Genomic DNA, 7,134 nt, shown 5'->3' with positions numbered 1-7,134 from the left:
CTATTTTTTTTTTTACTTTAAACCAGTTAATCCTATTGATTATTGATTATTGATTGAAGTTAATTAGTACCCCAATATCAAACGAACACCCGCGTTTATAATTTATAAATCCACAGAAAATTAATAATCAGACTGCACCACCATTTAAAGTTAAAGTATAGGGAAAAAAGAAAGAGAGGCTTTCGCATTTATATTTAGAATGCATCATTGAAAATTCCAATGGATATAAGAAGTAAGGCTTTTTTTTTTATTTTTATGAGTAACTAATTTAAATATGAAAGGTATGGACATAGAATGAAAAGCCCGTCCCCGGATCTTTTTTTTTATATTATAATAAAAACTCTTTTCTTTTGATCTATGTTCCCATCTTACTTGGATACAAATAGATTCAATTACATCTGTGTGTTATTTGGTGTTATTTGAACACGATTAAATTTGCGAAAAAGATATAATTCAGATAAGAATTAATCATTATAAGAAAAAAGAATCATATTCTATCCAATATTATTATACTCTTAATAAAAAAAAAAAAAGACAATCTTTTATTCTGATATAAAATCGGTATTATGATACGACATATATAATCTGATATGATATATATAATAAGTATGCTCTGGGACGGAAGGATTCGAACCTCCGAATACCGGGACCAAAACCCGTTGCCTTACCACTTGGCCACGCCCCATTTTATATTTCTATTCGACATTAATAAACACTAATATTCTTATTAGTTGTTCGTCAATTATAGTCTAAATATCTATAGAATAGATTGTTACTAGGATTTTGATACATTTAGATATAGAATTAAACGAAATTTATTGATCATTACATATAATTCAATTAAGATATTGTATGAAAGTATGATTTCTTCTATTCTCTTTTAATTTGAGAATTGAAGTATTTTTGGTTGAGTTAGTTCAAATCAAAGAAAAGTTTTTTGGTCTACCTTATTTTTATTTTTTAATTTTTACTCATTTTTTTTATATAACTTAAACTTAAAAAAAAAAAATAACATTATATTATTAAATTATTAATTTTATATTATTAATAACAATAACTCATATTAATAACTCAATCAAAATAAATACAATTATCTTCAAGAACAAAACAAAAAAACAAAACGTTTGTTATGCTTAATATCTTTAGTTTGATCTGTATCTGGTTTAATTCTACTCTTTCTTCAAATAGTTTTTTCTTCGCCAAATTGCCCGAAGCCTACGCTTTTTTGAATCCAATCGTAGATTTTATGCCAGTAATACCTGTGCTATTTTTTCTCTTAGCTTTTGTTTGGCAAGCTGCTGTAAGTTTTCGATGAGATTTTGAATACTGTCCTAGAAAAATTCATGATTTATTATAAAAAAAAGATTCTAACAATTGATAAGATCGGATAAGTCTTATAGTATAAAGCTTCAATTCAAATATTGAAATTCTTGTATCGCCACGATAAGTCTGGAGATCACCCCATTTACTAATTCGGACCCTTTTTTTACATTGAAAGAACCTATTAGAGTCCCCCACAATTAGATATTGTGGGTATGCAAAAAATTTTGTTAATGAAAGACTTGACTCATATTACATTACAAATGAATTTATGAAAATTCCTTTCTATTTCTTCTATTTCTAGCTTTATAAAAACCATTTTTGGTGTCAAAATGCGGTATATGTGGTATAAAAATGGAGAATCTATTCTCTTTTTTTCCAAAAAAATGATCTTGGAGATTGTGTAATGCTTACTCTCAAACTATTTGTTTACACAGTAGTGATATTCTTTGTTTCTCTCTTTATCTTCGGATTCCTATCTAATGATCCAGGACGTAATCCTGGACGTGAAGAATAAAAAATAAAGTTTTTGTTTTCCTTGCTCGATTTTTAAATGTTCTTAGGATTTTATTTATTCCACATCTTTAACTATTAAATAAAAAAATAAAAAAAAAAAAAGACTCGTCGAAATTGAAAGATAAATAAAAAATACCACGTCATTGACAAAAGCGGAAAGAGAGGGATTCGAACCCTCGGTACGAAAAACCCGTACAACGGATTAGCAATCCGACGCTTTAGTCCACTCAGCCATCTCCCCCAATCGAAAAAGGATAATTACTATGTTACATTACACAAAAAGTAAGGTTTGAAAAAAGAGTCTTTCTTTCTTTTATACCATACCTCTTATTTTTATTTTTTATATTCTTTTTATTATATATAATTATATAGTATCTAGACATATAAAATATAAAAAATATTAAAAAATATAGAAACTAAAAGTAATTCCATTGAGATAAAGTAAGGGCTCGAAAGAGATATCTCCAATCCACTATTCCAATGAATATAAATTATAATTCTATAATTATATATATATATATTATAAGTAATAATAGTAATAATATATATTATAAGTAATAAATTATATATTACTACTATATAATTTAATATATAATAAAAGTACCTCTTTGATTTCGTCTCCAAGAGCTTTTTTTAATTCCACAGCCCGGCCTGGTCAGTACCTCGCTGGGCCTTTTTTGTTCCAATGAATCATAGAAAAAATGATTTATTTGATTTGAAAAAAGGATACTTGTTATTGAAACAACAACAATCATAATAAAGACTATTTCGATTCCTATGATACAGAATAGAATCAAAGTGCCATTTCTTAATTATTTGATCTTTCTTTTTTTTATTCCATTTACTTTACTGGAATAAAAAAAAGAAAGAATGGAACCATATATTCTTGCAGAATTTTATGTTTTGGCGTACATTATCGAACCGTATCCGTCAATGTCAAAGCACCCCCATCAAAAAAAGGTGTTATTTAGTTATTTAAATGACTCCTCTTTCCCTAATTTAATCGGGCTCCTTGAACAAAGCACGTCAACGCTCTAATTTTCATGATTCTTTTCTGATCCTATCTTCTTAATTATTATGGCTAATTTTTTTGTTCGACAAAGGATACATTTATATACAATAATCACATTGTAGCGGGTATAGTTTAGTGGTAAAAGTGTGATTCGTTCTATTAATCCCGTAATAGTTAAGGGGTCCCTTCGGAATGTTTGATTACTATTCCGATCAAAAACTTTATTTCTTAAAAGGATTTAATCCTTTACCTATCAATGAAAGATTCGAGGAAGAATGGACATTCTCGTGATTTATATCCAAAAGATTCAATTAGAAATTAAAAAAAAAATTGGATTATGAAATTACGAAACATAATTTGTTTTTAAATTGGATCAATACTTCCAATTGAATGAGTATGAGTAAAGTATCCATGGATAAAGAGAGAAGGGAGTATTTCTAATCGTAACTAAATCTTCAATTTTATGATTTGTATGTATAAGAGAGATTGAAGCAAAATAGCTATTAAACAATGACTTTGGTTTACTAGAGACATCGACATATTGTTTTAGCTCGGTGGAAACAAAATCCTTTTCCTAAGGATTCTTTCAAATAGAAATAGAGAACGAAGTAACTAGAAAGATTGTTAGAATCCCCCTCTTCTATAGGGATCATCTAGAAAGCGGGTTGTTTTGAATGCATTCAAACGGAAAAGCTGACATAGATGTTATGGGCCGAAATTCTTTTTTCATTTTTTTTTTATTTCGTTTACATCTGACATCTGTGGAATTTATCCATCTTCCATAAAGGAGCCGAATGAAACCAAAGTTTCACGTTCGGTTTTGAATTAGAGACGTTAAAAATGATGAATCAACGTCGACTATAACCCCTAGCCTTCCAAGCTAACGATGCGGGTTCGATTCCCGCTACCCGCTTATATCTCTATATTTATTATTCTAGATTTAATATATATATATATTATAGATATTATATCTAGAATAATTTATTCATTTATATTTATTATATATTAAAATTAACATTAATTATATTAATATATTAAATAATATAAAAATAATATAATTAATCAGATTAATGTAATTAATCTAATTTAATGTAATTAATATACCGAATCGTTGAATTGAATGTGCAATTTTTGGAATTCTCTCACATATTCTTTTTTTCAGAAAAAAAGATGTGACAATTAAACTAAGAAAAAAAAAAAGCGTCCATTGTCTAATGGATAGGACAGAGGTCTTCTAAACCTTTAGTATAGGTTCAAATCCTATTGGACGCAATTTATTTCCATATATTTTGTTATATTTCTTTCTACTAGGTATTTTGAATGATTTGAATAAGAGACGCTTATACTTAACTATATATTATAATATTATAGTTATAACTTCTTTTTATAGTTATAATTTATTTTATCTTAATATGAAATCTATTATATTATAGAATATGAAATATATTAATAATTTCATAATATAAACTATAATAAAAAAGAAAAAATTAGAAAGTTATCTAAAAGAATTTTTTTATACATACTTGTTCCTGAAGTAGAAATTATACTTGTTCCTGAAGTAGAAAGCGTTCCATTTGTTCTTGAATAGCTTCTTTCAAAAGGGCTTCTGCTTCCTCAGTGAATGTCTTGGTGGAAGATATAATTTCTTGGAACTGAGGTTTATTCGTTTTTAAGTAAGTACGTAACTCACCGAGAAATTTCTTTACCTGTCCAATTTCTAATGAATCAAGATAACCATTCGTTCCAGTATAAATAGTCATTATCTGTTCTTCCACCGTGAGAGGATCTGCTTGAGATTGTTTGAGCAACTCGCGTAATCGTTGACCTCTTGCCAATTGATTCTGAGTAGCTTTATCGAGATCAGAAGCGAATTGTGCAAAGGCTTCTAATTCTGCGAATTGCGCCAATTCCAATTTTAATTTGCCGGCTACTTGTTTCATGGCTTTAATTTGAGCTGCGGATCCTACTCTGGAGACGGAAATACCCACGTTAATAGCAGGTCTGATTCCAGCATTGAATAGATCGGCAGATAAGAATATTTGTCCATCTGTAATCGAAATTACATTAGTAGGAATATAAGCCGAAACATCTCCCGATTGGGTCTCAACTATTGGTAAAGCAGTCATACTTCCTTCACCTAAATGAGAACTTGATTTAGCGGCTCTTTCCAAAAGTCGTGAATGCAAATAAAAAACATCCCCTGGATAAGCTTCGCGACCCGGTGGTCTTCGTAATAGAAGAGACATTTGGCGATAAGCCTGTGCTTGTTTGGACGGATCATCATAAATGATTAAAGTGTGTTGTTCACGGTACATAAAATATTCAGCCAGAGCGGCTCCTGTATAAGGAGCGAGGTATTGTAATGTAGCCGGAGAATCCGCCGTTTCAGCTACCACAATCGTGTATTCCATTGCTCCCCTTTCTTGTAAAGTAGTTACTACCTGAGCCACAGAAGATGCTTTTTGACCAATAGCAACATAAACACATATTACATTTTGCCCTTGTTGATTGAGAATCGTATCTGTGGCTACTGCTGTTTTACCGGTCTGTCTGTCTCCAATAATTAATTCTCGCTGACCACGTCCTATAGGGATCATCGAATCAATAGCAATAAGTCCTGTTTGAAGAGGCTCATATACGGAACGTCTAGAAATAATACCAGGAGCGGGAGATTCAATTAACCGAGATTCAGAAGCTGAAATTTCCCCTCGACCGTCAATAGGTTTAGCTAGGGCATTTATAACACGACCTAAATAAGCCTCACTTACTGGTATCTGAGCAATTTTTCCTGTTGCTTTTACAGAACTTCTTTCTTGTATCATCAAACCGTCACCCATTAATACAACACCAACATTGTTTGATTCCAAATTTAGAGCAATACCTATTGTACCCTCTTCAAATTCTACTAATTCACCCGCCATTACTTCATCAAGACCATAAATACGGGCAATGCCGTCGCCTACTTGAAGTACGGTACCGGTATTTACAACCTTTACTTCTCTATTATATTGCTCAATACGTTCACGAATAATATTACTAATTTCATCTGCCCGAATGGTTACCATGAGTATTTCTTAATTTAATATTTAATTATTTTTTTTTTCAAAAAAAAATAATGCCTACAGTAGAAGGACTAATCGGTTATTTCTTTCAGCGTCCCAAACATGCCAATATTAGCATTAATGGTACGTAAATGTAACTCGTTGTTCAAAGAACTATTCAAAGTTCCTAGAGCTCCTTGTAAGGCTTGTTGGAAAACCCGTTGTCGGACTTGATTAATCGCTCTTTGTTGTTCAAAATGAATGGTTTCATTTTTGTAAATTTCTAATTGTTCCAAAGTTTTATAAGTTGAATTAATCAAATTCAATTTTTCTCGTTCTATATCAGAGTATCCATTCACTCGAAACTGCTCGGCTTCCATTTCCACTTTCCTTAAACGTGCCCGGGCTTTTTCCAGTTGTTCAACGGCCCCCCCGCGCAGTTCTTCTGAATTTTGAATAGTCTTCAAGATCCTCTGTTTTCGATTATCTAATAAATCATTTAATGAAAGTAGATTATCTTTCCATTTATTTCAAAACTTCCACGATCCCTTCCCGAACCAAACATGAATCTTTCGATTCATTTGGCTCTCGCGCCCAATTACTTCAATTATTTATGAGAAATTCCCATATTTTTTTTTTGAATATAATGAGCCTATCCTCCCTTCTCTATTCATATTCAAAAAAGATCTCAAAACTGATCACTAATCCAAGACCAGAATATTCGGAGGACTCTTCTGACCAAACAAATAATTGTCAGCAACGTTGTTTCTTTTTTTTTTCAAATCCAAAGAATTCTTCTTAATTTATACGTAGGTCGTTGATTCAGCATTGGATAAAAAGGAGGGGTTGAAATACTCATAATTTTTTCCAAATTGCAAAAATAAAAATTAAAGATAAAGGGTTCAAATCATTTTATCGACATGAGTGTTCTATATCGAAAAAACTTTCTAACTATTCATTTTGAAACCATTTTCATATTAACATTAAAATATTAACCTAGTAGTAGAAAGAGTACCTTGCTGAGTGTGGACTTCAAACGGTTTAGTTTTAACCATGTTAATTGTTCCACATTATTATTATTGGTTGATAGAGAATCAAAGTAGATTTACCAATGAATCGCGAAATGCTATGGTTCTGAAATATGATTTATTAATTTATTCAAAAGTAATTCGCGCGATCATGCACCTTTCCAGTTATAACGAAAAAAAAGTGCAGTTGGTTGGATCCAGCCTATTCTTGAAATAA

At 30.6% G+C, this 7,134-nt stretch overlaps 1 non-coding gene across 1 annotated transcript; it reads right to left on the bottom strand.

Moving 5' to 3' along the window:
- Nucleotides 1-1,989: 1,989 nt before the first annotated feature.
- Nucleotides 1,990-2,077, bottom strand: TRNAS-GCU (transfer RNA serine (anticodon GCU)). Its single transcript has one exon. It is a non-coding gene; the product is annotated as a tRNA-Ser (tRNA).
- Nucleotides 2,078-7,134: the final 5,057 nt, after the last annotated feature.

Source organism: Corylus avellana, unplaced genomic scaffold (assembly GCF_965113065.1).
Source record: "Corylus avellana unplaced genomic scaffold, dhCorAvel1.hap1.2 HAP1_SCAFFOLD_211, whole genome shotgun sequence".
Lineage (NCBI taxonomy): Eukaryota > Viridiplantae > Streptophyta > Magnoliopsida > Fagales > Betulaceae > Corylus > Corylus avellana.
The sequence above is the reverse complement of the archived record's forward strand: the minus strand, read 5'-3'. Positions and strand labels throughout refer to the sequence as shown.